Source organism: Siniperca chuatsi, linkage group LG10 (genome assembly GCF_020085105.1).
Source record: "Siniperca chuatsi isolate FFG_IHB_CAS linkage group LG10, ASM2008510v1, whole genome shotgun sequence".
NCBI classification, from domain to species: domain Eukaryota; kingdom Metazoa; phylum Chordata; class Actinopteri; order Centrarchiformes; family Sinipercidae; genus Siniperca; species Siniperca chuatsi.
In genome coordinates this window covers 9,089,540-9,100,086 of record NC_058051.1, presented here as the reverse complement: position 1 = coordinate 9,100,086, position 10,547 = coordinate 9,089,540, and the positions used below count along the sequence as shown (strand labels likewise).

General features: G+C 39.0%; 1 long non-coding RNA gene across 1 annotated transcript; it reads left to right on the top strand.

Annotated features, from left to right (window-relative positions):
- Positions 1-7,072: 7,072 nt before the first annotated feature.
- Positions 7,073-10,342, top strand: LOC122882689. The gene is made up of 3 exons (XR_006379441.1): positions 7,073-7,477; positions 9,609-9,692; positions 9,769-10,342. It is a non-coding gene; the product is annotated as an uncharacterized LOC122882689 (long non-coding RNA).
- Positions 10,343-10,547: the final 205 nt, after the last annotated feature.

Below are 10,547 nucleotides of genomic sequence, written 5' to 3'. Positions count from 1 at the left end.
TAATGATTGAATGATAGTATTACTACTACTACTACTACTACTACTACTACTACTACTACTACTACCACTACTACAGTCTTTACTACTACTAACTTACCAAATTTTATGGCCATCCAGTCTTCGAAAAGTCACATTGTTTGACTTTTTATGTGGTTTTTCAAACTTAGTGACTTGGATTCATTCTTTAGTTAATGCAGTCCAGCTTCCAGGTTGTTCAGCATTGCAGTCAAATGCATCTGAGCTTTAAGATTTTTCAGAGAATTTATTTAAGATTTTCAGCAATGCTTTGCAATCATGCCGCCCGTACACTTATCGGTGGACTACTGTTTCTGCATACTTTCATCTCGAAGCCATTCCAATGTCAAAATCTTCAGCTTTATAAGGACATTTACTTTTTAAACTTGTTAACTTGTTAATTGTTTAATGCTACCTTTAATGCTTTTTGAAATGTTAAAGTCCATGTAAAGCAATAATAAATATGTATTCTGAGTTTGTCACACCACAGAAAAATGTGTTATTAACCACCCAGCCAAATTTGAATGATTAAAAAATTGCCAGTAAGTAAAATAAGTTTATAAAAATCTTAAATAAGCAGTATTCTCTGCTCTCAAATGGTGGGGGCGTGTCCACTGATGGTGCTGAAAAGAGGGAAAGTTGCGTCTCTCTCAGCTGTCACAAAAATGGAGGCTCCCTCTAGCAGCTTCATTGGATTCACACAGCCAAATAAATTTGAGCCTCCTGAGCCAGAATCCAGTTCAGAGGACAATGACTCAATCAACCTCGTCCCTCTTGGTCTGCATTAGAAGGGTATTTTTTTTCTCCCTTTTATGCAAGTTAGCTAGTTAGCAATATATAACTAGCATGGCTAGCATGAATAGCTATATAAAGTTAGGCTATCAATAAATAACAGAATAAAACATGTTGCCACTTTAGCAGGTTATTTTTATTATTATTATTTGTCTGTCACAGATCAAACTAATAGCCATCATGGTTTTAGTTATGTTGCATATTAAATATGAAAATTATGTGAATAAAATGCTACAGCCTTTACAGTAACCAGATACATATGGAAGATTTTGGACTAACGCGTAAAATAATCCTCTCCACCACCAATTTTACATATATATCGTCAATCTCAAGTTGTATATGTAAAGTATATGGGAGAGGGAGGCATCACACAACAGTGATGCACAGTGGCTGGTGGCTCTGAGAGAGGACCACAGCAACCTCCCTGAACAGAATCCAGTTACCATCACAGCGGCAGACATCCAAGAAAGAGTCTCAGGTATGAAGAACTGGACAGCACCGGGCCCTGACAGGATCCACGCCTACTGGCTAAAGAAGCTCACTGCACTCCATGGATGGAGCCCTCCATGCATGGTGAGGAGCTTTCGCATCTTAACGTCTGTGGTCTGTATCTCTTCCTTTGGCCACCTTATTATTCCCGCAGGATATCTGATCACTGGCAGGGCGTAGCTGTTTATTGCCTGGGCCTTGTTCTTGCCATTGAGCTGACTTCTTAGGACTTGCCTTACTCGTTGAAGGTATTTGGCCGTTGCTGTCTTCCTTGTTGCCTCTTCCAGGTTGCCATTTGCCTGTGGTATTCCAAGGTACTTGTACCAATCCTCAATGTCTGCTATTGTTCCTTCTGGGAGTGAGACCCCTTCTGTGTGGACTACCTTCCCTCTCTTTGTCACCATTCGACTGCACTTCTCAAGCCCGAATGACATCCCAATGTCAGAGCTGTAGATCCTGGTGGTGTGGATCAGTGAGTCGATGTCCCGCTCGCTCTTAGCGTATAGCTTGATGTCATCCATGTAGAGGAGGTGACTGATGGTGGCCCTGCCCTGAGTCGGTATCCATAGCCAGTCTTGTTGATTATTTGGCTGAGGGGGTTCAGTCCTATGCAGAACAGCAGTGGGGACAGAGCATCTCCTTGGTATATGCCACATTTGATGGATACTTGTGCAAGTGGCTTGCCATTGGCCTCAAGGGGGGTTTTCCACAGCCTCATCGAGTTTGCAATATAGTGTCTTAGAGTCCTGTTTATGTTGTACATCTCTAAGCATTCAGTGATCCATGTGTGCGGCAGTGAGTCATATGCTTTGTTGTAATCAATCCAGGCAGTGCACAGGTTGGTGTGTCGGGCTCTGCAGTCTTGGGTGACTGTTCTGTCAACCAGGAGTTGGTGTTTGGCTCCTTTGGTTTCTTTGCCGATGCCCTTCTGTGCTTTGCTCATGTATTGATCCATGTGCCCACTTATCTTAGCCGCGATGATGCCTGACATGAGCTTCCATGTTGTGGAGAGACAGGTTATTGGCTGATAGTTGGATGGGACTGTACCCTTTGCGGGATCCTTCAGGATCAGGATTGTGCGCCCTTCGGTAAGCCATTCAGGGTGCGTCCCATCCCTTAGCAGCTGGTTCATTTGTGCTGCTAGGTGCTCGTGGAGTGCAGTGAGCTTCTTTAGCCAGTAGGTGTGGATCCTGTCAGGGCCTGGTACTGTCCAGTTTTTCATGCCTGATACTCTTTCTTGGATGTCTGCCGCTGTGATGGTGACTGGATTCTGTTCAGGGAGGTTGCTGTGGTCCTTTCTCAGGGCGGCCAGCCACTGTGCATCGCTGTTGTGTGATGCCTCCCTTTCCCATATACTTTTCCAGTACTGTTCCATTTCCAGCCTTGGTGGGTCTGCTCTGCTGTTATTACCCTGCCATTGAGCGTACACTTTCGCAGGTTGAGTTGCGAACAGCTGGTTTATTCTTCTGGCTTCATTATCTCTCGTGTATCTCTTTAGGCGGCTGGCCAAGGCTTGGAGCCTTTGTTTGGCAGTTTCGAGTGCTTCAGGTATGGGCATCTGGTTGTACTTCTTGGGTACTTGCTTTCTCATTGCACCTCTCTCAGCCTCTGTCAGTTGGCTCACTTCTCTCCGGGCCTCCTTGATTTTTGCCTCCAACCTTCGTTTCCATGGTGGGTATTGTCTCTCATGGCTCCCCTGGTTGCTCTTGTAGCCAAGCATCTCTAGGATCACTGCTGCTGAGGCGTATATCAGCTCATTGGTTTCAGTGATGGTTGTGGTAGGGATCGCTCTCAATGCTGCATTCACATCTTCTAGGAGACTTTCTGATGGTACTTCACTTAGCCGTTGTAGTTGGCGTCGGGGTTGCCTTGTATTCATCCTCGCCATGATCTTATCTTTCAGGTCAGTCGCTGCCTCGTTCAGCGCGATTTCTCGCGGGGCTTCGTACCCAATCTCTGGTTGGGGAGCTGCTGGTTGCTCCCCTCTGACCTGTAGTCCTGGCTCCCCTTGCCGTAGCATTTGTGTTGTACCTCGTCAATCTCAAGTTGTGATAGCAGTTGCCGCTTGTGGATGTTGGAACACTGAGCTACTAGTTGCTTCGCCGTAAGCCTTGATTGTGGGTTTCGAAGTAACCATTCATCCCACATCCTGTGCATGTAACCCCTCTGACTAGGGTTACTGGAGTAGTAGCATTCCAACAGAGCCTTATTATCGCATCTCGCCCATCTCCGTCTTGTTCCAGTAGCCCATTTGCCCCCGATGCCCTGGTTCCCCAACACCTGACGCAGACCTTGTTTGGCCGGGCGACGTTTGAGCCTGCTTGAGTCTGCTCATGGCGTTATTTAAAAAACAGGAGAAAGCACCTCAAAGCACCAAGAGAGACCTTCAACTGTCTCATTGACTGTTGATATTTTACCTCTTACAGTCTTAGGCAAAAACACAAATGTGCTGACTTTTGAAACTGTGATTTCTCTGTGATTTTTAACTTTATCCATACAAATTACACATCTACATGTTCAGCATGCACACACGGTATCAGTCAAAATGTTCAGCTCTTAAAGGTCATCTACGCTATGAATCAGCTATTTCCTACCTTTTATTCATTTTAAAATATTAAGCTTTTTTCCAAAAAAAATTATAATGGGATAATCCGATGAGAAACTTTCAAATCCTAATCTTTAATTCACAATTCAAATACTCTCTGACTCACACACATATAGAAACACACAGAAACACACGCCAATACACTAACACACATGCGCACGGACGCACACACACACACACACACACACACACACACACACACACACACACACACACAGACAAACTAGTTTTTCTATCATTGTGGGGACACATACAAATACTGAGACAAGGCTGGACTTTCAAAATAAAAGCCCCAGATAGTATTAGGGGCTTCCTTGGGGCCATGGACAAGACTGGATATTCAAAATAAGCAATTCATTTCAGATTTCTGCATTTTCAGCAATTTTTCTACCGTTTATACTTTTTAAAATATAATGTGTTTCTCAACAATTTCTTACAATAAAAGTGAAAATCATTGACAATATTATACTTACACTTCCAGCTTCTTTAGATGCAGTTCAGCTTCCAATTCTGGCAATTCATTTCACATTTCTGCATTTTCAGCAATGCTTTGCAATTTATTCTTCTTCTGTCTGTTTTATGATCGACTAATACATACTTTCAGCTACAGAAACAATTCAAATGTTAAAATGTTATGCTCTTTAAGGATATTTATGTTTCTATTCAACTTTTCCAACTCCCAATGCTACAAGTTTTACATTTCAGCTTCCAGGTTTTTGAGCAGTGTAGTGCAAAACATTTGAGCTTTCAGATTTGTCAGGCAAATTAATTTCAGATTTCTGCATTTTCAGCAATGCTTTGCGATTTGTTTCAGCTGTCAGCACGCATGTGCATTTTCTGCAAGAAATGCAATATTCTAGTTTAGATTAACCTAGACTAAACTAAATTCTAATGACTTATTTTAGGAAGTAATGGTGATTTGAAAATGTAACCATGGTGTGACAAAGCTTCAGTCATCGCCTTCTAATTGAATTGTAGTCTGACACTTTCAACAACAGCTCATAATTAGGCTCATATCAAACCTGTTAAGTTTGCATCATCAGCTCACCTGTGCTTAGACCGTCACATAAAAGCTACACAATAAGTCTATCATACCTGGTGTAATGATGATGCGAATAATAATAATGTCAGCTCTGGTCTGTGTACTCTTAGTAAATACATTTGCATAATACTAACACTAATGCAAATGCAAATTTTTTTAAAGCTGCACTAATCAACTTTTTTATTGGATCAAATGACTACATGTTATGTGAGAGGGTTCGCTCCTAGTGATAAACCCAGATCATTTTCACCTGACTCTGTAGCACCCCCTTTTTTTTTTTTTTTTTATTGTTTTAGCGCCTTTACTTTACTCTCATCAATCTCATTTCCAGATGCAGCAGGCAGTTATTTGATCTGATAATCCCACATTTGGTGGGTGACCAGAAACCAACCCTATGGGCAGACAATCATGGCAATATTAACCCCAGAGTACGTACAACAACAATGTTTTTGTAAAGCTTTCTATAACATCTGTGCATGGTAGCTACAGTATGGTTGAGGTTAGAAAGATCGTGGATATGGCAAATAAAATGGTTGATGCATGGCTACAGTTAGGTAAGTAAAACACTTGGTTAAGGTTAGGGAAAGATCATGGTCACAGTTCATAAACAAGCAAATGTTAACTGCAATTGTTTTCTAGCATGTTTGCCATAACGTTATATGGTAATAATATTAAAGAATTTTTTTTACAGCTTGTTCCACTGCTTACAAGTGACCAAAAGTCAATACAGCTTTAAGGCATTGTTCATTTTCCAATATGATTACCTTTTACACATTTTTCTCTTAATCATAATTTTTCTGCATCAGAGGCAAAACATGCATTGAGCACTTGATAAGGCACCACATCAAGTACTGACTGCATATGCCAGTGTGATTATCCCTCTGGAGTGACACAAGGCTTGATTTGAGTAAGATCACTGTGTGGTTCCTGGCACAATCATTTCTTAGATTCCTCAGCATGGAGACATTCAGAAAAACTCCTTGCTGTACTTGAACTGAAGACCTTTCAGAAATTCAGATTCACCCAACCACATTACCTCCTTTAGGCAAGCCAGGTTGCACTCTGGCCAAGCAGTGAATGAATTAATCAGCTAAATTGTTCTAAAGGTTTATTGAATATCTTGGTATTAGAGTTTGGTTGGAAGAGTACAGTATGATCTTTGTATCTTTGATTATTGCAGTCAACACTATTCATTTTTCCCTTGGAAAGCTCTTAATGCCTTGCTTGTAATCCCATGAGACTACTTTCTGTGTGATGGTAGAATTCATGTGTGTGTATATATTAAGACTTTTAAACTTGCAGGTGTCCTACATTTCTTACAGATGGGGTTATTTTCTGTAGTATCATCATGTAAAACCCCATAGAAGGCACCCCTGTCAGCATTACATAAGGCAAGCAGACACTGAGCATGTTTGAGAAGACTGGTCCTCTTGCACAGATCAGGCAAACAAACCCAGCTGATTTATCACCACATAAGAATGACAGAAAGAGGTACATATTAAGTTTTACATTTGTAAACAGTAAGCCTATAAATGCAAGAGAATTATATAAAATACACTTTTTTCCTTTGTGTGCGTGTGTGTTGGAGCCATTTGGCTCCCAAGGCCCCCATTTTCTTAAGTTTAAAACATATTCCCACATGTTAGTAAGGGATTGTGATATATTCATAAAAATAATTTTCTACAAAGTCAGATGCAGGATGTCAAACTGTCTTATTCTGTTCATGTGATGAGGTCACATCTGTGGCTGTCTGTGATGGGAACTGAGTCTTGGGACATCTATAATGGAATTATCAAAGTTAAAGGACACTGTAACATGCTGACACATATTTATTATACACATGCACACAATTTGTTGATTTATTTGCCAAATCATAATATAGGAGACAGCATGCATACAATACAATTAAATAAAAAAGTAATCATTTACTTATTGGTGTACTTAACAGAGTATAATATTAATGTAATATTTTGTGATCACACTGGAGAGTAAAATACTGGGCATTTTTTTATTTTACCTTTATTATGTGTGTGACAGGTTATCTAATCAGGAGATGATGACTTGTTATTTAATTACAAATAAATAAATGTAAACTTTTTTTACCTGAAAATAAAATGTAATAATTCCAGTCATATCCACACCAGATAAATGTTACGAACAGATAGTTGGGAGACACCGATATGAAGACAGATGTTGATTTATTTGAAACAGCAGAGTAAACTAAGGTCGCATATAATAGATGGTTATGAGGATGTTTGGAATGAACACAGATACTGTCCTTTGCTTATGGATCTGTATGTGATGGTGGGTTGGTTAGTAATGAAACCACACAGGAGTGAAGCACCCGTTAGAGCGGATACACCCTGGAGTGGAATGGAAGGAGACACAGGCTGGAGTGGGAACACACAGGAGCCGGATGGAGTAGAACCACGATGGAATGAAGACAGAACACACTGAAGCCGACTCACTGTTAGTGGCCATTGTCATCAAGAGGAGTCCTTCTAGTCTTGAACAAGACCGGACAATTGACTGGGGTGAGTGGTGTCCTTTTATCCTGGTGTGATTGAGTGTTGATGGGGAGCAGGTGTGTGTAATCAGTATTCTGGTGATGAGGCACGCTTAGGCTGGTTGACGGGGAAACCTGGTGAGTCTGTAACAATAAAAGACTTTTATTTCTTAAATTACTCGCTACTCAAGTTATTTTTCAATAAATACTTTTGTACTCTAACTCAAGCAGTTATTTTGATGACTGCTTTTACTTCGACTTGAGTTTGTTTGTTGTAGACTGTGTGTCGGACGAAATTAATAGATAAGTGTCAACCATGTTTTTTAGTAGGAAATGTCATGGGTTTATCATATCAAGTCCCCTCCTAATTTCCAGCAATTGCTATAGGCTTGTGATTAGAACTTATTTCAAAGTGTGTGTGTGTGTGTGTGTGTGTGTGTGTTGTAAAACTGGGAAGGGGTGTCCCAAGGGGAGCCAGGAGGTGGAGTATAGGTCATAAAGTCTCAACATGTTGGTGAGTGACTGTGGCATATTCAACATCCCCATAAGATTATCTGAGTATATAAAATATAAATTATGAAAAGTATCTGGAAGATCTTGCTTGCAACTCATGTATTTAAACATAAACAAGCATGTTTTAAAAACATTTATCTTATCTAGCAGTGAATATTTTCTAAATAATGTGGATGGATCTTAGCTGTTAGAATGTAAAATCTTTCTCAAAAACCCCTTCTGATCCACAAAAGGGGTGAAATATGGGAAATCAGAAGAATGATGGACCAAAGAACAAACATTTTTCAATATACCCAGCACCTTCATGCTCAATATTTTTTTACAATTTAATCTATACACAGAACACACCAACAAGCATAATTATGATTGCAATTAATGTATTTTAAACCAGTGGTGGAATGTAACTAAGTACATTTTTCAAGTACTGTACTTAAGTACAGATGTGAGTTACTTGTAATTTACTTGAGTCATTTCTTTTCATGCCACTTTCTACTTCTACTCCACTACATCTCAGAGGGAATATTGTACTTTTTACTTCACTACATTTATCTGGCAGATTTAGTTACTAATTCCTTTACAAATTAAGATTTTTAGATACAAAATATATGAAGAGTTTATAAAATCTGATGTTTTGTTATAAATTAAAATACCCAACAGTTTAAACATTTCATGGTTCCAGCTTCTCAAATGTGAAGATTTGCTGCTTTTCCTTTTAATTATTTTAATGTTTCGTTAATACTGTTGAGGTTTGGACTGTTGGTTGGACAAAACAAGCATTGTGATAGTGTCACTTTGGGCTCTGGGTAATTGTAAAGGCATTTCTCACTATTTTCAAAATTTTTACAAACCAAACAATCAATCGATTAATGGAGAAAATAATCAGCAGATTAATCCATGATGAAAATAATCGTTAGTTGCAGTCCGATACAAAATAGTTCAAAACGAGCTCCATCTTAAACAACTACAGCAAAATCATGGTTTTACATTAATGCATGAGTAATAATAATATAATATATAATGGTATAACAGTCACAAGGGAAATTTTGCTGCTTTTAACACTTTAAGTACATTTTCCTGATTATACTTACATGCTTTTACTGAAGTAACATTTTCAATACAGAACTATTAACTATTGTATGAGTATTTTTACAGGGTGGCATTAGTACCTTTACTGAAGTAAAGGATCTGAATACTTCCTCTGCCATGGTTTAAAGCTTTATGTTTTAAAAACATTTACCTAGACAGCAGTGAATAATTCTTCTGTATTACAAGTAATTTGGTAAGATATGATAGATATGCAGCAGCCTAAACAATATTGCAGTAATTGATATAAGACATATATATACAAGAATTAGATGAGAAGTTAAATGAGAGGAAGGTGAATGTCAAACAGTAAAGCTAATAACTTTGGTAGTGTTAAATGGCACTACAAGTGGTCTACAAAGTAAACAACAAAGAATCATTTGTAAATCATCACAGACAAAAAGAAAGACAGGTGTGATGGGTAGGAGTGGTTTAACCTATACATACAGTATACCATCCCTTGACTTAATGTTGTCACCACCATTTTTCCCCTGGGGACTTGTGTGCTGATTAATTCATCTGTGTGAATCTTATCTGATCACCTCTAAACCTCTCAACCATAGATGCTGATGCATTGGACTGTCAACCAACTGCTGTCAAGTATACATCATCAGGCACGATTGTCTAAAACAAAAAGTGACAAAAAGGTGACTATTGCTGTGATAAAAGTTTATTATTTGTGTATTAATTTCAATGTATAATTTTCTACCATGTTTTGAACAGAACAATTTTATGAAGCCCTACACGTACCATCACAATATGACGAAACAATAAGATGGGGATTCTTTAATGAAGATGACAAAGAAAATACAGCCCGGATGACTGACTATGCCGAATGTCCTGGACAACAAAATTTCACATTCCTAACACAAGAAGCAGAAGAGGCTGCTTTAGGAATCAACACTGATGAACAAGAGGACAAACCTCATAAGACGATGGAGGAAACTGCTGTCACAGCCTCTACCGCCACATGCTATGAACATTTTGAAAGCAACCACACACCTGAGTATTGAAAATATCATCTCAAGAAAAATTAGAGGATTGCTGGGGATGTCACATTAAACATCCAAGACCCTTTGTTTTACCCACTCACCCACCCACTCACTGTTTTGATCACACCCTCGATCTTGTTCTGGTATATGGCATTAAAATTGAACATTTAATAGTCTTTCCACAGAATCCTTCATTATCGGACTATTATTTAATAACTTTTGAACTCCTGTTACTGGACTACATGCCATTAGGCAAAAACTCCTACTCTAAATGTCTATCTGATAGTGTTGTAGCTAAATTTATAGAAACAATTCCATCTGCATTTAATTCAGTGCTATGTTATGCACATAATTGAAAATAATGCACATTATGCAAATTAAAGCAAACATTGCGAAAACTTAAAGGGAAATGATGTTAGAAGAACTTCAATCCGGAAGAATCTTGTTTAGTCTGGCAAGATAGTCTTAAAACATATAGGAAAGCCCTCTGTAATGCCAGAGCAGCTTACT